We start from the raw sequence: 23,103 nt of genomic DNA on the forward strand, positions 1-23,103 counted from the left end.
CTTCTTTTTCATTCCTGGCTTTGGTTGTTTGGACTTCACTCTTTCTTAATTTGTCTTTCTAGCAGCTTAGTTATTTAAATTTTTAAATAAAGAACCAACTCTGGGTATTATTGATTTTCTCTTTTATATTTGCTATTTTATGAGTTTAGCTCCTATCATTACGTATTTCTTTCTTTGTACTTTTTTGAGGGGTTAACTTACTTTTTTAAAATATTCTTTTTTGGGAAGGGTTCTTAGATGATCAATTTCCAGTCCTTCTTTTCTGTCATTGAATTAAAAGTATACATATTTCTTTATGCATAGTTTTAAATCCATACCAAAAGCTTAGAGAGTTATCATATTATATATTATTATATATTTGGTTCAAAATATTTGCTAAGTTGTGATTTTATATTTGATTTGAGTGTTATTAGAACTTTATGAATTTCCAAACATACAGAGATTTATAACTATCTTTTATTATACATTAGAACCTCATTATTACATATGGCAAGCAAATACACTGTCATCTTAATTTTTTAAAATATGTTGAAACTAGGGGCTGGGGATTTAGCTCAGCAGCAAAAGCGCCTGCCTGGCAAGTGCAAGGTCGTGAGATCAGTTCCTGGTACCAGAGAAAAACCCAAAAAAAAAAAAATATGTTGCAACTTACTCTATGACCCCAGATATAGTAAGTTTTAAATAAATAGTTTATGTGCTCTTAAAACAAATTTATATTGTGTAGTTGTTGGGTTTAGTGTTTTATATGTGAAGATTAGGTCAAATTAATTAATAGTGTTTAAAACTTTGATTTTTAAAGAGATTTTTAAATTTTTAGGTGGGTATGGGGACATATGCCTGTAGTTGCAGCTACTCAGGAGGCTGAGGCAAAGGACCACAAATTTGAGCCCAGCCTGGGCAACTCAGCAAAATTTGTTCTCAGAATGAAAGATTATAAAGGGCTGGAGAATGGTACGGTGATAGAGCTCTTGCTCAACATGTGTGAAGTCTAGGGTTCAGTTCTTAGTATTAGAAGGAAAGATTTTTTATTTTTAAATATAACAACCTTCAGAAACTCACATTAATGTACAGTCTAATTAATTTTTATAAGGTGAACATTTTTGTAGCCATCACCATACTGCCCAAATAGAATCTGATAATGAAATCTTGACTTTTATGGTAATTACATTTTCATAACTTTATTATCCAAATATAAATATCTAAACTCTTGACTCTTTTTAGTTGTACTGTTTTGATAATTTATCAAATCTCTCTCTTTCCCTCCCTCCCTCCCTATTTGTTTTTTAAAAACCAGGTCCTGTACAGTTTCTTACAGTCTAGATTTTTCTGATTACATCTGTATTTCCTGTAAATTGCTAATTGGAGCTAGAGGTTTAATTGGAATCAGGTTGGTTTTGGTGTTGTTATTGGCATTACTCTTCATAAAGAGTTGCTTGTTTTGGTTTCCATCAGGAGGCACACAGTGAAATTTTCTCTTTATGAGAATTAGCAGATATTGATGTTCCATGTCTAGGTACATGGATTCATTCAGGGTTGCAAAACAGTAATATTACAGTTCTACTGTCCCTTCTTTATACATTTGTGGACTACTTCTAGAAAGGAATTTCACTTTATGCACTTTTTTTTGTCTCAAATGAACCCAGTACATCCTAGATATGAACTCTACTACTGAGCTTCATCCGCAATCCTACCACTAAGCCTGAGTTCAATAGAAAAGCTGGATAAATGTTGTACTTTATTTCCCTTACTTACTTGTTATCCAAATAAAGAGTTGGCTTATCAGAAGTCTTTGAGGATGACCAATTACCTTTTTATTTTTTGTGCCATAATGATATGTTTTATATTTGATATGTTTCATCCATTGCGGTAACGTTTCTCAGTTCTCAAATTGTCCCATATCTGGGAAGTTGCACTGCAAGTAGCTCCTGTGTCTTTGATAGCTTCTTTTCCATCTGGTATAGCAAGGTAATCCAGCCTGATCTTATGGAGCATTTGTAGCATTCTTATCCTCCTTGAACCACTGATTTCTCTTAGTGGAAAATGAAATACTAATGCCCAATTTTGGTTATTGAAGAGAGCTAAGCAGATTATTGTGTGTGTGATTGTGTGTGCGCGCGCGGAGGTCCATTCTCTGGTCTGCTTGCCTTGCTCTTCCTCTTTTATGGAACAAAAAGTTAGGGTATGTTATACCATCTCTTTTATATGGCCTCCTTCAGGCGGCTTTCATTTTACACACATCCCTTCCTCTACAACTGTCAAAACTTTGTACTCTAGGAGTTTACTGAGAAAGGGTTATGGAATAAATATTCCCTGAATTTTCTTATGTTTGAGATATAATATCACAATATTTCTGCATTGTTTATATTTAAAAGCTAGTTTGGCTAGATTAAAAAAATTCTTGGCTTTCATTTTTCTCTTCTTGAGTACTGAAAATATTTTACTTCTTTTCTTCTGACATAAAACATTGCTATCAAAAATTTTTTGACACTGAAAACAATTTTCCCTTCTAAGTTACTTTTTTTGGAGGGGACTGAATATTCAAAGAATTTTTCTCTTTTTAAGTCCAATATTTTAGTAAAATTTGTGTTAGTTTTTGTTATCTGGGTTAATTTCTTGTTAAATCACATGGCATTTTATTATTTTTTCTTATAAAACAATCATATATATATATTTTAAAATCAAAAAAGTAAACAATAAAAACAATGGTATAAAATTTCAAAACAAGATTGTAGGAGAGTAGCAATGGTTAGTACACTGCACATTGTTATCTTCAAAGTAGTTGCTCAATTCCTTTCAATTTTTTGTTTGTCTTTCTCAAGTTTCCTGGGAGAAATGTATAAGTATCTCTTCACTGTAATTATGGATTTATCTATTTTTTAATTTTAGTTCTGTCAATTTTTATCTGCTTTGAGTCAATGTTATTAGGTACATATAAATTTAGATATGCTAGATCTTTCTGGTGAATAAAACCTTTTTTATTATAAAATACCTCTTTGCCTGTAGTAATGCTTCTTGCCTTTAGTCTATTTTTCTGATATTAATATATCTCTTTCAGCTTCCTTTAGATTTTTATTCTTATGTCTTTCTTATATTTTAACTTCTACCAGTTTGAAGTTTTAAAAATGTGTTTTTTTGTAAGCAGCTTATAATTAGGTTTGGTTTTTTAAAAATGAAGTTGATCTTCATCTTTTGTTTTTTTTTCTGTCTTGTCTTTTGAGACAGGGTCTGTCTATACAGTTCAGGCTGGCTTTGAGCTCACTTTGTAGCCCAGGCTGGTCTCAAACTTGCAATGATCCTCCTGCCTCAGCCTGCCAAGTGCTGGGATTATAGGCATGCGCCACCATGCCCGGCTGATCTTCCTGTTTTAATTGGAGCATTTTGTCTACCTATATTTAATATAATAATTGATCCACTTAAATGTTATTATTTGCTTTCTTGTTGTTCCAATTAATCTGTGATCTCTTTTTTCTCTTTTCTTATTTAGTTTTGTTTTCTTTTTAAAGAACAATGTCTCACTATGTTGTCCAGGGTAGCTTTGAACTCCCAGTTCTCTTGCCTCAGCCTCCCAAGTAGCTGGGATTACAAGCATGTGTCACCATCCCTGGCACAAGTCCTTTTAAATTATTTAATTTTCTCCTCTTTTAACTTGGTAGTTGTTATTATTATTTAGAAAAACAGTTTTCCGAAGTCCAACTTACTTAGATATATCACAAAATATCTGAGTCATCAAATCCTAGAAGAAATGATTACTTTTACCTCTTCTCAGACAACACGAGTACCTTAGAAAAAGTCAGTTTCACTTATTCTAGTTTCTGATTTATATACTATTGCAATGAGGCCCTGCCCAGAGGCCTATGAAGCTTTTGGCAGCATACTTAGTCTCGCATCTGCACTCTGTATGATCAGCAAATCCTCCTGGTCATTTGTGTTCTGAAGCTCTGGGCCCAGGAAGTTTTCTATTTCACATTAACTCTCTGAAACTATCAATAATTACAATATTTAGTCTAGTATTTCTGGTTGTCCTTGGTGGCGCAACTGTTCTGTCATTGATGGAAGTGTAAGTCAGTACTATTAACTATGCTCTACTTGATAAAGACCCTCGGAGCAGGCCTGGAGTGCTCCTGCAAGCATAGAGAATCCCACAGCTCTTTGGTGTCTGTGGTGTCTGGGGAAAGTGACTCATGAACCCAGCATGGGATGTTGCACCAGGGGTTGCACTAGGTGTGTGGTTAGACAGGCCTGGATGCTGCAAATAATGTGAGTAAACATAATCCAGAAGAGCACCTGAGGTGGCCTGTGCCACCCTGAGCAGATTTTGAGTCAGTGGCCAGTGCCCAGGGCCACTGAGGCTCACCTAGATCCTATGAGTCAGTGAGAAATAGTTCTTTGTTCCGCCTTCACCAAGATGGATATGGTGACTGTTGAGTGCTGGTCCAACAGCCTACAGGCAAAGGCTAAAGGTCAAAGTCAGCCCATCCTTACCAGGAGCTGAGGAGAGGTGAGAGATTTGGCCATTCCTGAGACTACCGGATGGTCGTCTCATGGATGCGAGCAAAGCTGCTATTGCAGGTAGGGATGCAGCCTGACCTCCAGGCTGGGATGCAACTGGAACCTGGAACTCCATAACTCACTCAGTGCCTCTCGGTGTTATGGACTAAATTGTGCACGCTTCACATTCATATATTGAAGTCCTAATCTCCAACAGCTCAGAATGTGACTGTATTTGAAAATGTGGCTTTGAAGATGTAACGAAGGTTAAATGAGTTCATAAAGATTTGGCCCTAATCCTACTGGACCTGTATAAGAAGGGGATCTGACATCAGGGATGCTTGCACACAGAGAAAAGCTCAAGTGAAGAAGTAGCAAGAAGGTGGCTTTTGTAGGCCAAGGAGAGGTCTCAGGAGAAACCAAAATGGCTGACACTTTGATTTGGGCTTCCAGCTTCAAGAACTGTGAGGAAGTCTGTCCCATTTGTGGTACTTTGTTATGGCTGCCTGAGCACATGAGTACATTTGGGGTGGGGTCAAACACTCTCAGAGGTGGCAGGAAGCTGAGGTGTCTGGCTTTTGGAAGTGACGCTCCAGGGCTTCGTTTTTTCTGTTTATTTCTAAATGTGTCTTGGTCTGTTTCTTATTTTGTCTTTCTTTACTAACCACCTCCTTCCACATGAGGAGCTTCTAGCAGGTTCCTGTCTCAGGAGGCAGTGAGCCCAGATCTCTGGTGTTTCTGTCCAAAGGGACTGGCAGCTGACATCCTGCCTCAATGGGTGGAGGCACCATGAGGCCATTGACTGGATTTGCTCCTCTGTCAGGTCCTCCCACCATAGGTGGCAGGGGCAGTCCTTGTTGCATTATGAGCTTGTTTGCTGACTTGCATGAACTTTACTGTTTTTGGTAAAGTTACATTTCTGCATTTCTTGTTCTGCTCCTATGGATACTGTGGTTTCTGGGAAGAGTAAAGAGTGACCCAAAGCTGTGACCCTTGCCTTTCTGGCCAGACCTAAACCATGTGATCTTCCAGTCCACTGACAAGGGAGGCTAGTGAGTGGGGAACTTCACTTCACCTGAGCCAAGTGAACAGGTAAAAGCCATATAAGGGAGCCACTTCCTCCCTCCCAGGGGTGATGAGCTCACCAGCCTGCTGCCTCTGAGGCGCTACATCTGCTCCCTGGGGAAAGCTGTGTGTGTGTGTGTGTGTGTGTGTGTGTGTGTGTGTGTGTGTGTCTGTGCGTGTGTGAGTGTTCAAATCATATTTTTGCTTGTTCATTAGTCAATAGCACTTATATGACATTCACTTTGTATTTATTACCCACAAAGTGGCAGAAACTAATATTTCAGGTGAAAATGATGACACTGGTCCAGTAGTAAGCAGCCCCTCCTGTAGCCTAGGCAGGCGAGATGTTTTGTCCCCAGCTAAGGCCTTTGCCCCTCTCTTCCCTCCTCCGTGTCTGCTTAGTCTCAGCTCCTGGTAAAAATCCATGTGATGAAATACCTCCTGACTGCCCCTCTTTTTGCTGGACATCAGCCCTAAAAGACTTCTCTAAGTTCTTTCAGCATTCACCTTTGCTACTGACAATGCTGGACATCTGATTCGAAGATGAGAGTGGTGATATTTAAATCTGAGTGCTTCTGTTAATGAAGGAAACCAAGACTCATATGATCCTTGAGAACTGACTGAAATTATTTTGCTTATCAATTTCTTAAATGTAAACAATATTTAACATATACACAAATTAACATAAAGTTAGTTAAATTCTATATGCTTCAATAGTTCTTGCAGAACTCGAAAGTCAAGGGAGAAGGATCACAAGTTTGAGGCCAGTGCGGACAACTTAGTTAGAGTTAACTTGTCTTAAAGTAAAGTAAAAAAAGAGCAGGGGTGGGAATGTAGCTCAGTACAAAGGACCTGGCTCATACCCTACCACTGTAACTCCCTCCTCCCCTAAACAAACCAAAAAACACCCCAAACAAAAAACCAAAGGAAGTTATCTGTAAAAATCAGATCAGTGTATAAATGAAGTAAGCAAAAGTTTCTACAACTCCAACCCCAAAGGCAAGTTCGTACACTTACTTGCACATGATCGGTGTTTTCTGATCCCACATGCTGAGAAGATTCTGCTCAGTGGCGCCCCCCTGGGGTGGGATGGGATGTTTTCTCCAGGCCGTTCCTATATTTGGAGGCATGGCCACATTTCCCTTGGACAGAACACCAGCATGGCACATGTGAGTGAAATCCCTTCTTTCTTCCTCCCTTCCTCCCTTCCTTCCTTCCTTTCCTCTCTCCTCTCCCCTCTGTTTCTTTTAAGGATGGGATCTTGCTGTGGATTTTCTGAGTAGCTGGTACTACAGGCGTGAACCACTGTACTCAGCTCTATTCAGTTTTTTAAAATCAGTGGTATTCAGTTTGAAAATCTCTTGAAACAGTTGTGAGATGAGGTTTACATGTTGTGGAATATGTTTACATTAATTGTAAAGATTTTCATTCAAATGAAAATTGAAATTCTCACAGAGGGGTCTTGGGCCTCCTAGTTGTATTTATTAGTTCTCAGGGTGCTTGTGGACTCTGATGCCTGGATTCAGAGTTCTAGTTATCATGTGAGAAGCTCTTTGCTTCCCTTGGGTTTGTTACCAGCCACTCCCAAATTCCCGAGGGGCCGAGTCCCCCGAGAAGGAGTGTGGGCTAGCCTGTTTTTGTTTTGCTTTTCCCAAGGGGGCGCAGACACACACTTCACTGCAGGATTGGAACCAAAACACAAAGTGTGGGTAACTTCTTCAGGGACTACTCCCTGCTCCGCTGAGGCTTGCTCAGCTCGGTCTGTGGAGTGTCCCCAAGTGTCTGCCGAGGGCTGGCGGAGGGGAACCTTTGCTACCCAGCTGATTCTGGCTGTGGGACTGGCTGCTCAAGGTGCCACCAGAGGAAAAAATAGCAGGTCGATCCTTGGAAAAAACTTGCGACTCACACAACCAGAATAGCAACTGAACATATACTTTAAAACAGAAGCACCGGCTTCAGAATTATGACAGAAAATGAGATTTCTGCTTCAAGAAGCTGGTGAAGCAGCAGCCCCTCCCTCCTGCTTCCCCTGCTTTTGTCCTGAAGTGCTGTGCCTGTCGAGGGCCATGCTGGCGCACGCGGTGCAGGGTCAGGGCCTCGTGTGGCCTGCGTCATGCTGCCCAGCGGCTGTGTCTGCCATGCGGCCCTCAGGTGACACTCCACACTCTTGGCCTTGAACCCCTGAGGTGAAGAACTAGTCCTAGAGGAGAGAGGGACAGATGGTCTCCTGAGACCTCCTGGATAGAACTTTTCTGACATGGACTTTACAGCTATGGGCAGATCCTCTTGACTTAGGGTATCTTTAAGAGCTTCTGTAAGACCTTTAGGGAAAGCAGTGTTGCATTTAGTAGGGAGAAGGGGTCTCTAAAGTGGGGGACATGCATCCCAGAGGAAGTACAAGATGCCCCAGGAGGCCAAGGGAAGGAGACAGAAGTCCATCCACTTACCCTAGTATTTCAGCTCTAGAGGAGGTGGAAAGAGAAGGCCCCACAGCACTCTTGGTGCTGGACTCTGCAGCCCTAGACTGTCACATAGGAGGAAGGCACTGTGTGTGTGTTGGTGGGGTGTGGGTAGTTAGCAAATTGCGACTTACATGTACCCATGAAGAGGATTTAGAGATTCTATTATCTACTTTCAAGTAAACTTGCTTTCACAAAAAAGGACAAGTGGCTTTAACAGTGCTGAAGAGCTCTTTTCTTCACCTCATCTCTGATGAGATCTTTGATTGAGAGTAACACTAAACAGCCTCAAAATGCCAGCCTGGCCCCACTTCTACTCCCAATGTGAGCTCACTCTCAGCCACATCATGCAGTAAAAATGATAGCATTTGATCAGTTCTGGCAGTTTGCCAAAATGGGAATTATCCAAAAGATTATTGAACTATGGCTTTATACTTTCGAGAGAAATGTGAAAGTTGTCAGAGTCTAAATGGAGTCATGTGTCAACCTTAACAATAAATAAATAAACACGGTAGAAGGTCATGAAAGAAGTGTTCTTAACATATGGTTGCTTGATATTAACTATCCCAAAAACCTCTGCCAGAATCACACACTTATACAATGGCTATCACTACTTTATACAAAAAGCACTTCTACAAAGACATGTGCCCAGCAACTATCTAAGATTGTTCAACGTTGGACTGATGCCACTCTCATTATAAATCATTATGGACAAGGATTATTATCTCCAAGCATCTGATGTACTCTTCATAATATTTGCTTTAAGATCTTCCCCTTGACTTAACCTCTTTGAATATGCCTCCTGTTCATGATGGTATGCATATTCCTATTGTAATGTTCTGCTATTCCCAAATAAGTATCAGTATTGTTTGCAGAATCTGTTTTGTTATTTAGACTTACATACTCATAATCACTCATGTTTAATGTTGCCTAAAGTGCATTTTGTGCTATCAGAGAGTAACAAGACATTGAAAACTGTTGTTCATTTCATCTTGGTCTTATCCTTATAACTCTTCTAAATATTTTAAAATAGTAGTACATAGATGTAATAAACTTTATAAAATAAAATAAATATTCAGAACTTATGGATGCATGAACAGCTTTGTGTCCCTAGGAAGTGTGGGGAATACAAAAACTGAGACTTGATTCAGGGCAGGGGGGTGTCAGGCTTTAGGTGTGACAGGTCACCAAGAGACTTGTTAAACCTCCTGGCCACCAGTCATCCAGGCCACTTGCAGAGCCAGATTTACTGAGTCTAGGAGTGGATGCAGATTTACATTTCTAGCAAGCTCCTGGGCGGTGCTGATGCTGCTGGCCTGGGGACTGGTGGTCTGTGGAAGTCACCACAGCCCAAATAGAAGCTGAATGAGGACCCCTGCTGCCAGGTTCACCCTTCCTTGCAGGTAAAGACAAGGGTCCTGCCTGAAGACCAAGGGTCTCTCCCTTGTAGCCTGCTGCACTGCCTGAGGTTCACCCTAGGAGCCGCATTCCTAAGCCTTGAACACTGCTGTGCCAGCAGCCTTAGGAGAGGTGGAACTGGAAACAGGGGGTCTCGGAGCCGTGCAGGGCTGGGTGGGGGCGGGGAGGCAGAGCCCACATACTGGTCTCACTGCCAAGGGAAAGGGTTAGGAGCATGCACGCTCTGATGCCAGGGAGAGCTGAGGAGGTTCCCTGAGAGGTTCCTTTGAGCAGCTTGTGACCTCAAATTTTAGGATAATGCATGGCTGAGCATGGAGGAGTACAAGCCTGTAATCCCAGCTGCTCAGGAGGCTAATGCAGGAGGACTGCAAGTTTGAGGCCCACTTGGGCAATTTAGTGAGACCTTGTCTCAAAACAAATAAAAAAAAAAAAATAAAAAGGGCTGTAATTCAGTTGTAGAGCTCTTGTTTAGCATGTGTATGGTCCTGGGGTCAAACTCCATGACCCCTACCCCGACAAAAGATAATGTATATACCTCAGGGAAAAAAAAGCTTTCTTCTGTAAATGCTCTGTTACTTTCAAAGAAGGCGGGTCATGGTAACTGCGTGCTCATTGAGGCAGCAGGAGCTGGCACAGCTGGGCCAGCAGAGGGAAGTGGTGCCGGTGCTCACTGGAGACCTACCAGGATGCTAGAGCTGCCTCCTCACTGCTCGTCAGGCCCCTGAACCATCTTCCTCCTCCAAGGGCCTGTCCGGGAGGCTGGGCCCAGCAAAAAACTGATGGGCACTAGCAAAGGGCAGATGCAGAGGTCACCTGGCCACAGGGTAGAGTTGCCAGGTAAGTAGAAGGACCTTCCCTATTTCCCTCTGCCCTGCAGCCCCTTCCCGTTATCCTGACCTCCATTTCTCTTTTCCTGAATGCATTTTTATAAGGGACTCTTGAAAACCAGAAGCAGTAACATACCATGAGATGTGCCCTCTGCGGTGGGATTTCCAGTCCAGGCCAGGCAGGAAGAGGTACATAGATCCAGGCCACTCACTTCTGAGAGAAGGCCTCCGGGGAAGTCAGTTTTGTGCATCTGTCTGCATTGCCTGCCAAGGAAAAATGTTAGAATTGCAGCCCTTGCATGCAGCCAGCACGGAGTGAGGACAACCACCAGTGGCTCCTGCCTCATCCCAACGGCAGTGGGACAGTGGCTGTGCCTGGTGCTTCAGCAGGACAGCAGGGGGTCTTGGGGCTCCCTTCCTTCTCAGCACAGCTTCGCTTGACGCCCACGTTTTGTCCTTAGGGTTAGTTCTGGAGCTTTACGGGCATGATTTAGTGTGTGGAGACAACAGGCTGTGGCGGGTCCAAACTCATCCCACCACTGAGCAGCTTGGTGAGTTTGGACCCGCCACGTTCCTTGATGTCACTGAGCTCAGTCCCTTTCTCTGTAAAATGGGGTGATGGGCGTGCTGACTGAAGATGCCCATGAGATACGGTGGACGTGCTCAAAGAGCTGAATCCGTGGGATCTTTGCATCCTTACTATGTGCTGACCCAATCTATACTGCGGGAAACCTCTGTGAATCACTGAAAGCTAAACTCAGGGAATCCTATCCAGGAATTCTGGGGCATTAGCTTATTCATTCATTCAGTCTTAGAATAGTTCTCTACTGAGTATTGCCTGCTCATCAGACAAGCCAATAAATACACATAAAAAAGTAAATAATAAATAAATACAAAAACTCTCAGGTTTATCCATACAAAAGGGCCTTTGGCTCTGATAGGTCTCCCTGGAGATGCTGCTGCTCCATAGGAGAGGGTGGAGCAGGTGGTGGCCACTGCCAGTGCAGGGAAGCTGTTTTTCATCCAGACAAAGTGCCAGAAGAACCACAGAGAGGCTGTAGGGAAAGGGTTGGGGTGCGACAAAGGAGAGGCTGAGGCCAGAGGGGTGGTCGGCCTCCTTTTCTGGGAGGATGAAATGATGCTGGTGCCTGCGGGAGGCCTGCTCTGCACACCCCTCCTGGTGAGCCATCTGCATGCACTGTGAGCTTCAGACTCAGGGCTTTAGAATCCGACCTAGACGCTAACCCTGCTCCCCTGCTGTGGCCAGGGTAAGTCCTTTTGTGCTCTGAGCCTTAGTTCTTCCCATCTGTAAAATGGTGATAATTGCATCTTGTTATTCATTCTGTCGAGGAAAACTCAGTGAGATACAGGTTGAGTGTCCTTTATTTGAAATGCTTAGAAAGAGAAATGTTTCAGATTTCCAAGGTTTTTGAAATATTTGCATAAACTTTACTAGTTGAATGTCCCTAATCTGAAAATATAAAATCCAAAACTTTCTGAGGGTGATGGCTCAAATCCTTCTAATGTCAAGAGCAACATAGAACAACCTGACCTTGTAGCCCCTTTGCAGTGAAGTGGAGATCCTCACTGAGATGTGTGGGGAAGAAAAAGAAGTGAATACTGCGCAGCTGTGATGCAGGGTGGGGTGACACCAGGCTCACTCTCAGCTGACCTGTAGATGCCAGTGGTAAAGCCATATATCTCTTCCGTGAGGTGAGTAGCTACCACAGGTGCTCCAAATGCAGCGGCTGCAGAGACAGCCCAGCAGACAGCTACCACTTCTGGAAGGCCTCAGGGGACTTCTGTCTGGGGTGACTGGCGTTTCCTGCATGCTCAGTTTCCCCACCCGTCCCTTCCATCAGAGCTCTATCCACAGAGCACTGACAGAGGACTCCTGAAAGCAAGGGTCAGTAAACCAAGCCTGGTGGCCTATGAAGTAAGAATAGTTTTCCCATTTATAAGTGCTTGAAAACAAATCAAGTTTTGTGACATGTGAAATCATAAGAAATTAAAATATAGTCTCCGGGAATGATGTATTCATTATGTAACATATGGCTGCTTTTGTGCTGAAAAGCAGAGTTGAATGAGTAGTTGCCCCAAACACTGTACGGTGTGCAAAACCGTACTTCTTATTTGGCCCTTGGGAGAAAAGCCCTCAGTTAGGGATACCTTCCTTTCAGAAGCACCTGCACTATTAATTCACATTTGTGCATCAAGTAAACGAGATGGAGCTCTAATGGTGGACTTTCAGGCACGTATCTATGACAGGTGGCTTCCTCTGGCTGACTTCTCCAGGGGAGTGGATGGGAAAAATTAGAACCAGGTAACAGAGAGGCAGCAAGATGGAAAGAACCCTGGACCTGGGCAACAGGAATCCTGGCCTCTAAGATTTGAGATTCAAGTAATAATGTGACTTTGGACAAAAAGTCCTTTCATGTGGCAGTACTTACCTCATGCATTCACGACCTGTCTTCCTGGCCATAAAAAAGAGGATGATAGCTATGAAATGCTAATACCTAAAGTGTCATTCAAACACAAAAATTAGCCAATTCTAGAGCATTCTGATACGGTTTATTTCTTCCCTTTAAGGCCAGGGAAACAAAGGTGTCTGCGGATGAAGTGACTCCGCTCTTCTCAAAATCCTTGGTTTGACGAAGTACCGTAGGCCCTTGGCGTTTGTGTAAAGTGGCATTTCACTCATTCTCAAGCCACCCATAAGGTCTCTGATCTGCATACTTGTTACCTGACTGAGGCACAGATCTAAGTTCCTCATCCCCTAGTAGTGAAGCTAGCGGATGGCCCAGTGCCTCAGTCAGTCAGCTGTTCTCTCCTGGCTGTAACAGACCCACGATCCAATAATGTTCTTTGTACATAAAAGCTCTGTTTGCAGTTAACCCTCACAAAAGTCTCCGAAGGGACTGTCCATGAGCGACATGGGTTTAAAGTATTTATTTGCAATCCAGACTGTGGCCTGTGGTGGCCAATTCTAGAAATGAGTGTGTCTTTAAATATAGCCCCCGGAAGTGGCTTCCTTTTATGGGAGTCTCAGCTTCCAGTTCCTAGAAATTGCTGATTCCAATAGCACCCAATGCCCACAAGTCACCTGCCTAGGCCAGGAATGGATGACCACTACATTTTATTTGGACACCAAAGCAAATTGCAGTTCCACTTGCCACCACACCCTGCAATGGTCCTAAAGCATGTAACAGAAACAGAATTGGCACTTGGTAGCTTTATTTCCATTCCACTAATGGAGTATGTGTGATCTTAAATATGTAAACCCACACCCAAGCCCATCCAAAGACAGTTGCAACAAACTGCATCTTCTGAGTTTGTTGTTTATAATAGACAGTCAGTGTCAACAGTGCAAACTGGCCAGTTCTGTGCTATTTAAAACCCTTTCTGCTCCTTTCCCTAAGTTGTGTCAAGGGCGCACAAAGCTGCCCAGAAGGGAGCAATTCAATCAGCATCAGGAGAATGCACTGAAGTCCTTTTCCCTAAGCCCCAGGGGAGATATGACTGGGAGGGGAGGACCCAGCTAGTCAGAGGACACAGTCCTTTTTACTGGTCTGTTTCCCCAGGGTGAATACCAGGCCCAGCTGACAAATGTCAGTAGGAGGGATTAATGGAGGAGGGTGGGTAGACAGCAAGGAGAGGTCTGGGTAGAGGTCTGGGGATACAGAGGGGGTGGCAGCACTTCCTGAGGATCTATCAGGGTCTAGAGTTTTCAGCTGCTACTCCCAGAGCTCTGTCTGCCAGCTTGGCCAGGTCCTGTTGGCCCTGACATAAAAGGATATAGGTGGGACCAGTCATCACCCTGTCCCCACCATAACCCCTATCCTTGGCCATAAACTACCTGGTCAAACATCTGTTCTTACTGTACCCTCCTAGCAAGTATCTGGATTTCTGGGCTGAAGATCACCTTTTTTCTATGTTGTCTCCCTGGTCACGCTCAAAATTAATACAGTTTTCCTTTGCTAGGCCCCTACCTTCTGAAATGGCATGCAGAGCCACTCTAAACTCACCCAAGCCTGGGCTGGGCTGGGCCGGGCCGGGCCAGGCCGAACTGGATGCCCTGTATGCTGACACCCCCATGTGGCTACACTTCTTGTGTAGTTCGGAAGCTGGTGATCACACAGCCGGCCTGCCTCCCACTTCACAGTAGTGCCATGTCAAGTAGTCAAAAGAGGTGTCACCTATGGGCCCCTGCGGTAGTGTAGTAGCCCAAGTCCCTCATAAGGCATTCAGATTGTCAAAGTACAGTGTGTCTCTTAGAGGCACTGGTGTGGGATCAGTTCCACCCTAAATAAGCCCCATGCTGTTTTGTATTTGCTAATGGAGCTAGGCTGCCCCATTCCCTGTAACAGGAAATTTTGTGTTAAGCCTTACTACAGTGCACGCATGTACAGGGGGCTCAGTGATGGGGAATGATCAGCGTGCAAATGTACAAGACAGTTTATGATGAACAACTTAGAACAGACAGAATTTTTATGAATGAAACATTTCACACCCAATTGTGTTTGATAGTTGATAAAAGTTATGAAATCAGAGAGCTTTAGGTGCTAAAAATGTTTTGAGAAAAGGTAGGTTCCATGTTGGGATGGGGGGTCGGGGAGGGTGCTGCTCAAACCAAGTGGGCATGCGTGGGATCAGCTCCCCCTTCCATTGTTCTGGTACTACAGCCTCTGAGCCTCCAGTTCTGCTGATCCCCTGTCCCCCACCTCATCTCCTCATAAAATGAGGTAACTGCCTTGCCTCATGAAACTGGCAGAAATGTCAAATGTAATACCATACGGAATTCTTTTAAGAATGAAAAGATAGTGAGACATTTAGGTGTGAGTCCTAAAACCCCTCAATCCTAAGGATTCCTGAGAGGAGAAGGTACCCTCCTGGCTTGGGCCTCAGGGTGCTCTGCTGACCACTGGCAAGGATTTCCCTCCATTTTTACCATCCTTCCTGGCATAGCTTTCTGTTTCTCTTTTATTCAAGTCTAGAAGCAACTTTGAGCATGCCCCAAATGCCTTCAAGGATCTGATGCCATATCACACACGGGTTCAAAAGGATTGTGACAGCCAGAAGTCCAAAGCAACCATCAGTCCTGGGGAGCTGGCCGGTGTCCTCCTCTGACACAGCTTCTAGGTGTGAGGGCTCTCAGAGAACTGGCCCTTTCCTGCGTCCAACTAAGGAGCAACACAGGAAGTATGTCATGAACATGTTCCTGTGCCTGGCTTTACTTCTGAAAGGGTGTGTGGGGTATTAAGTAATTTAAGACAGTTTAATATAAAATATGAATGTTCAAATAAATGCCAGTTGTTCACTGATTGAACACAAGCCTTCATTTCAGGCTTGTAGCTTAAAGCAGCCACCTATAACTCCGGCTCAGAGAGTTGAAGGTGTCCTACTCCCATGCAGTCCTGCCAGGGCCCAAGACTGAGTAAGGACCTCCGTGGGTAGCTCCATCCAGCACCAGAAAAGGGCTCTGAGGTGACTCCAATGTTTAGAGGATTAGGCAGCACCCACGGGTGTGTTTGCTCTGAAACTCAGGTGGGAGGTCAGCAGGTCTGGAGCACTCGCCTTCCGCTGTGGTTCTGGTCTGTTCATAGATGGAATAGAGTGATTTCTTAAGATTTGAGTGATATAGTCACAAATTCAACTGGGAGCTTTGCTGGATCAAACCAGTGTCAACGTCAAAGCCCAAGAAGTTGAGTCCATGGAGTTAGTGCTGCCCCCAGTGTACCCTGAGAGACTGAATAGAGATCTTGCTGAGACCCGGGGACTCTTATTTAGGTGTCTTTTTCCATTGTTGGACGAGGGATTAAATGAAAGATTATCTCTGGAAACCCTTTAGGATTTAGCCTAGAGGAATTTCTCAAAACCGTGTGAGATAGAATTTCCTTGGCCTTTCTGGGGCCTGGAGGCGATGGTTCGAAGTTCTTTTCTGGAAAAAGGTCAGTGGGAAAGCCAGAGAAAACTAAGACTTCCTAAAAAGGTACAGATTCCTAAATTTTCAATTTTGGACCTAAGAAACTGGACTCTTGGTCAGCTTACTTGTTGTTGTTACATAAACAACACTGTTCATCAGATTTGGGGCCATCTTGAGGAGGCTGCCAGGAATGGAGTCTGACGAAGGTGGAGAGCGCAGCAGGTGGAGGGCCTGATTAAGTATGAGGCGTGTTCTCAGGGTACCATGACCTGGCCACCTGCAGCAGAAAGCCCCAGAGTACCTGGAAATTGCAAGAGGCAGCTAGGCAAAGAGAGTCTCAGGCTCAGGGATCTCAATGCAAATATAAACTGTTCAAGGGCAGGAAGCAGATAGAGCAGGGGTAAAGACCATGTGTACATCAGAATCCAGCCCACCTGGGCTAAACAGCAGCTGTGTCCCTTATTGTAAAGCTGGGCAGGTCCACTCATCTCTGAGACGGTTTTAACTCAAGTACCCAAAATGATGGTTATTTTAGCTGATTAAAAATATTTTTCTGGCTGAGTGTGATGATGCATTCCTGTAATCCCAGCTATTTGGGAGGCTCAGGCAGGAGGATGGCAAGTTCCATGTCAGCGTAGGTAACTTAGTGACCCTGTCTGTGATGGTTAAACTTAATTGTCAACTTGACTGGTTGAGGGATTAGTAAAGCATACTTCTGTGTCTGGATAGGTCACGGAGGGGTGACCTTGGGTACTATAGCTGTCCCTTGCCCCTTCTTCTCTGGCACGATCCCCTGTTCTGTTCCTGACCATCGCAGATTGAGCAGCTTTGCTCTGCCCTTCCACCATGATGCTCTCGCCTTGAAGCTAGGCAATCATGGACTGGAAGTTCTAAAACCATAAGCCAGGGAAACCATTTCCTCCTTTAAACTGTGAGTGTTAGGTATTGTGTAGGAAAGCTAATACAGAAAGCTGGCTCCAGAGAAGTGGGGCTGTTGCGGTGACTGGTCCTGAAAGCTGTAAAGCAGAGTCTGATGGGTGATTCTGGTCAGAGCTCAGAGGAACAGATTGCTGATAGAAATGCAGAAAGTAAAGGCCAGGCTCATAAGGTTTCAGTTGGAATGAGGATTCTGTTGGGAAGTAGACTAGACGCCCTGCATGTTACACTCTAGCAAAATATTTGTCTACATTTTGCATATGTCCTAAGTCTTTGTTGGAGGCTGTTTAAACACTTAATAGTTTACCCTAAGTGTCACACAGGCAGTGCATTTGTTTACATACTGACTATACTGAGTGTCACTCGGGCAGGTGTCATTTAAATCAGTCTGTTCTTGTTTGCATGAGACACACTCATACATCTGTCTTTTCTATTGACTAGTTTTTGCATACTTTTTCATTTAGAATGTTGTGTTTGCCTTTGATGTTTGTGTCTAGTGAAATTTCTGGATATTTTCTTTTACTAGTTAGTGTTTATTTGTAAAAAAAACCCAACCCTATAACTTTGTGCTATGATCTATAAAAACTCTTACTGTAAATACATTAGATATAATTTTTATACTTCTCCAGAAATCTGATATTCTTTTACAATAAAAAATGGACATGTTTGGGACACTGAAATTACACAGAAAGGAAGTGCCAGAAGATCTGCAAAATACTAAAAAATGGACAAATGTTAGCATATCAGAGAGGAAAAGTCTACTATGAAATGGAAAAACAAAAAAGGCTCCTTATTATCAACTATTCAATATAGAAATGATAGAACTCAAAAGAAGAAACAAAACTAAAAATATTCCAATAGTGGTCAATGATAATAATTCTTTGGGTAGTGGTGACAGAGTTGACCATCATCTAACAAGCTATCCTGTAATCAAAAAGTGAGGAAAAATATTATTATAAAATATGCACCTTCTGGACCAAACAATATGGAAATTGATTTGCTATTTATTCAAAACAAGGGGGTTCAAAAAGTCATTTACAATTTAGATTAGGTCTAATAGTCCATATAATTGAAAAGTATGGGAGAGCAAAACACCAACCAGGACATTCATCATCAATATCTTCGCTATTACATTTAGTGGGCCGACATCTTATTGAAATTATACCACCCACACAAAAAAAGGAAAGGCCAACGTGATAGAGTAATGTTGTTCAAATAAAGACAAAAATGCAAAAAGAATTGAGAGACTAGATACTACTGTCCACATTGTAATGTTTTAAGACAAACCACACACAGAAAAAATATTGTTTTAAGCTATACCATCACAGAAATATTGAATAAATTTGATGAATTTTTTTATATTTCTTGTTATCTTACAAAAATTAACAAAAAATAAGGGGGCTGGGGATTTAGCTCAGTGGCAAAAGCGCCTGCCTGGCAAGCGCAAGGTCGTGAAAAAAAAAAAAAAAAAATACAGGTTTTTGTTATCCTGTATTTAGATAATTGGACTGGTAAGTGGTAAAGAGTAGTGGACTCAGTTACGTGGCAGAGGAAATTTCAAAGTTACCCAACATTCAGGCTCTAGCATGGGTACTACTGGTATCCATGATTTACAGGGAGAAAGAGGAAGAGCAGAGATAGTTGAAAACTTAAATTTTGGCTCAAAAGGAACCACATGTCAAGTTGGCGTCAAAGGAATTGTGGTTGCTAAAGAGACTGGGGTTATTAAAAAGAAACCAGGTACTTCAACAAGGTCAAGAAAAGGGATGCCTTGAGGATACCCCAGTTATCAGCCAGACCCCAGTCATCACAGGCTCAAGGGTGTAAAAGGATAAACTCTTTGCAAAGACTTCGTTTTCCCTGTTCACTCTAGGCCACGTAGGAAGATGCATCTCTGAATTCATGGCACTCAGAAGCTACAGCAGCCTTGGTTCAAGGAAGCTTGGTTATTACTTGAGCAGGCAGCAAACCTTGGCATTATCCACTGGTAATGGTTTTACAGGGATGCAGAATACAAGAGTAATAGAGTCACGGAGGCTTCCACCCAGATTCAAGAAGGCCTGAGAAGTCAGGCAAGGAGCCAAAAAAGTTATGCATGAAGCTGAGAGTGAAGCTAAAGCTGCTGTGGAGACCCCAGGAAGCTGGAGATGCTGACAATGGGGCATGTCTGCCAAATAAAACTGTAGGTAGTGTGTGTAGCCAGCTAAAGAGAGGCCATGTATGCTACAACCATCAAGGTCATAGGAGTGGGGCTTCCAAGCCCTTTGGAACTCATATCTCATCATCATGTGCCCCAGATGCTGGGCGTAGAGCTGCATGGAAATGGAGATGGACATGTCCAGATACATGGACTTGGAAGCCTTAAGGTTTGCCCTCCTGGGTTTCAATCTTGCTTTGGTCTGATTCTATCCTCCTTTCTTCCTTTTTGGAATGGGCTTATTATATACTGTGCCATTGTATCCTGGGATACTGTGACTTGTTTTTGGTTATTGTAGAGGTTCACAGCTAAGAGTTTGCCTTCAGTCCCAGAGGAGACTTTGGACAAGGACTTTTGAACAATGCTGGAACTGTTGAGACTTCAGGGAAGGGGTTACTGTGTTTTTGATTGTATGCAAGATGGTTGTATCATGTTAGATATGTGTTAAATTGATTTAGGCTGTTTTGACAAGGGTGGGGATGCAATGGTTATCAACTTGATTGGCTTGACAAACACTGAGAGGATTAGTAAAGGTCACTTCTGAGTGTTTGGGTAGGCCATGGAGGGATGATCTTGGGTACTATATCTGGTCCCTGACCCCTTTCTCTCTGGCACTGTTTCCTGCTGTGCTTCCTTACCATCATGAACTGAGTAGCTTTGCTCTGCCATGTCCTTCTGCTGTGATGTTCCTGCTTTGTGAACAGCCAATTCCAGACTGGAAGTTCTGAATCTAGGAGCCAAATACGGCATTTCCTCCTTTAAATGGTAGACGTCAGGTATTTAGTCCCAGCGTTGGGAAAACTAATACACTGTCTCAAAACACACTGTCTCCATGTTCTCTCAGTTCAACCTGCAGTACTGCAAACTAAGTAAATTTTTTTCCTGTCACTTGCCCTTAATCTTGGGGACTTGATTAAGGTGGTTGGCTAAACGAAGTCTTAAATTTCTCATTTAGTGCTGGGGATATAGCTCAGTGGCACAAGCGCCTGCCTGGCAAGTGCAAAGTCCTGAGTTTGATTTCCAGTACCAAAAGAAAAAAAAAAAAGTAGTACTTTGGGCTGGGGATATCGCTCAGGGGCACAAGCACTTGACTGGCAAGCATAAGGTCCCGAGTTTGATTCTTGGTACAAAAAAAAAAAAAAAAAAAAGTAAAAAAAAAATTACCTACAATTTCCCATTTAACTGAAGTAATAGTTCTTTTCTGGGGTTATTTTACCTCTCAGTCCTTGGGTATAATTGGCAATGTTAGAAGGCATTTTTGATTGCCACAACTGGATGTAGGTACTATTGATATCTACTGGGTAGAGGCCAAGTATACTGGTAAACACTGTACAATATTCAAAATGGTCTTTGCTCACCCTATGCCCCAACAAATTATCCAGCTCCAAATATCAGCAATGTTGAAGCTGAGAACCCTTAACATAAAGGGAGAAGCTGGCTTTGCTGACTCAGACAACGAGCAGGGAAGCAGACAGGCTTACAGTGTGGGATCTAGCAGGATCTGGAAACTGCAACCTTTGCAGAACAGGGACCTTCTTAGGACACTTTGCAGCTGTAACTCAAGGAAAAGTTAGATACACTAGATTCAGAATTAAGATCCATAAGTCAGTGGACTGACTTAAGTGCATATTTGGTAAAATGTCAAAAGCAACCGAAATTTATTAGAATGGAAAAGTGGCTAGTGACTGAAATTTGGTCTAGGAAAATAAAAGCAGGGAATCGGGGGGTAATAAAGTGTATTTGTCTAACCTCCATTCTTGATTTTCTTTTAGGATAAAGCAAATTATACACCAACAGGTAATAAACACTAAATTAATGGGAGTTTGTATGATTCTGGAAAAGCGCCAATTCCTCAGAAAGTCAACAAAGTTATCTGGCTAGGCCCCTATTTGCTCATTCAATGGCCTCAAAGATTAAACAAAGTAAAACTTCTGTTTCTACCACAGTTTTGGCCAATTGCGACAATTTTATTTACTTGGTAGAACACTTAAATGCCTTTTGAGCCCACAATCAGTTCTGAACTAGAATGGGTCCCTTAACTTAGCCCAAGCCCTTTGTGGTCATGGAAGTCTAAGAATACAAATTAACACTATATTAGAAAAAGCTACTGAAATCTTTCGATTAGTATGTCCACACATCAAAAGAACCACTAAGTTCAAGGAAAATGCTTATAGCTATAAGCAACAAATGAGACATTTTCCATGGAGTCTTCTGAAAATCCATTTAGACTTAGGAATTTTCATTTTTACCTTAAGTCAATTAAACACTTTAAACTTCAGCTTTATTTTCTGTAAAATAGAGAGGATACTGCCTGTACCCTAGGGCCGGGATAAATCTTAAATTATGTACCTGCACTTACCTCATACTAACTGCGTCATACAACTAAAGTGTTCCAAAACCTAAAGGCTTTTTTTCTTTTACTTTTTACACTTCAACAATGTTTTTCAGGGGCATGCTGGGTTTTACAAAGAATCACAAGAAGGATGCTACCTAGAACAACCAAGTTACCTCACTGTATCACTAGGTCTGTTTCTCGAGTTTCAGACATTCCTCATAGCCAATCATTTCCATTTCATGGATAAAGAAAATGAAATTCAAGTATAAAAGTCTGTCCAATATGGAATTAGATGCCCTCCAATAAGGGCAGAAAATGACGGAACTTGAATTGCAATGGAAGTCCAAAGAGAATGAAATCTTACAACTAATGTGACTTGGAAATGTGCAGACCTAGTCCCGGACAAGTACCCTAGGCTAAACTACCAGGTTTTGGAAAGTATGGGAAATGACTGAAAAATCAGATGCACTTCAAAAGGTGACACAATTCCTTTCAATGGTCTACTCGGATTTGAAGATCCCAGTGAGAGAGACATGGAGTCCAAGTGAGTCCATCTTTTGCCTGGGATCAGGTTACATCTAAGCATGTTCAAATGGTGGTGATGGTGGAGGGGATAGAGCAGAATGCTACTCTGGGGAAGATTGATTAAAAAAGGCCAATTCCTCAGAAAAGACTCTATGAACAGCAAGCTCTGAAGTGAGGTTACTTAAAAGGTGAGGAAATGAAACACAAATATCAAAAAACCAGAAAGCCCTCCCAAAGGCCCTACTTGCCAAGTAGCCCATGCCACTTGGAGAACAATAAATGACAACAAAGGCCCTACTTGCCAAGTAGCCCATGCCACTTGGAGAACAGTTCAATAAATGATTTTTATACCCAATGTTTATAGATGTTGAAAAATTATCAATAAAAACTTTGTTCCTCAATAGTTACTACTAAAGAAAGTCAAAAAAGAGACTGTTTCTGCAACCCTTGATCACAAATACAATCTTTCACATGAGGGTACATTTTACAAAAAGAACTGAAAATTGCCTGCTGGGAAGAAAAACAAAACATGACCCTGACTTGAGTTTTCACAAGACTCTAGAGTAAGATCTCACTGGTTTACATGCAAGTTCAAGAAAAAGCACATCTTGCGAGTGTACTTTGTTAAGCTGAGATGAGACAGCAGCCCAAAGTATGAATCTAGAATCTTCCACTTATTGAAAAGATATACATCTAAGAAGATCTTTCTTGCCTCTAAGTAACTGGATCTTCCAGAATTAAGAAGCAACATCTTAAGCAACACCATTTGATGACAATTGTGACAAGTTTCAATTCAGTAATATATAGAGTAAGAAAGGTCCTATTTAATCCAAACACAACTAAGAACCCCTTATAGTCTAGTCTTGGTTTTTATCAGTAATCTGGATACAGACGTCTTTAATTGAGGTAGTACAGGCTATTTTAAAAAA

General features: G+C 42.5%; 1 long non-coding RNA gene across 4 annotated transcripts in view; it reads right to left on the bottom strand.

The window, feature by feature from the left end:
* The window catches only part of LOC102022986, a 103,461-nt gene that overhangs the window by 40,108 nt on the left and 40,250 nt on the right, over positions 1-23,103 (bottom strand). For all 4 annotated transcript variants that reach the window (XR_001232818.1, XR_259079.2, XR_001232817.1 and 1 more), the window contains exons 2-3: positions 10,395-10,522; positions 6,571-6,695 (exon numbers count right to left, since the gene is read on the bottom strand). This is a non-coding gene — a long non-coding RNA (uncharacterized LOC102022986). The remainder of the gene's footprint in view (positions 1-6,570; positions 6,696-10,394; positions 10,523-23,103) is intronic.

This window comes from Chinchilla lanigera, unplaced genomic scaffold (assembly GCF_000276665.1).
Source record: "Chinchilla lanigera isolate Chin_1 unplaced genomic scaffold, ChiLan1.0 scaffold00001, whole genome shotgun sequence".
Taxonomy (NCBI): domain Eukaryota; kingdom Metazoa; phylum Chordata; class Mammalia; order Rodentia; family Chinchillidae; genus Chinchilla; species Chinchilla lanigera.